Here is a 276-nt window from a genome sequence, read left to right as displayed (position 1 = left end):
TGTGGGGTAAAATGTCATTTTATATGTGTGTACTAGAAATAAAAGAAACTGTGGTTCAAATCTGTGCATAAGGAATACAGTTTTAGAAAAAGAGCTCTTTATTTTTTTTGAATTATCTTAGGTTATGTTTATTAAACCTGATTAATAATATAAGATCACTATTTCTACTAAAGGAAATAAAAAATGTAAATAAAACATAAACTAACTTCCAGAGATTAAGCCACCTAATTAGGTCATAGATAAGAGTGGAACTTCAAATTTCTAAGAAAATCTTTA

The sequence above is a fragment of the Myotis davidii genome, unplaced genomic scaffold, assembly GCF_000327345.1.
Source record: "Myotis davidii unplaced genomic scaffold, ASM32734v1 scaffold518, whole genome shotgun sequence".
NCBI lineage: Eukaryota > Metazoa > Chordata > Mammalia > Chiroptera > Vespertilionidae > Myotis > Myotis davidii.
This window is presented reverse-complemented; position numbering follows the sequence as displayed.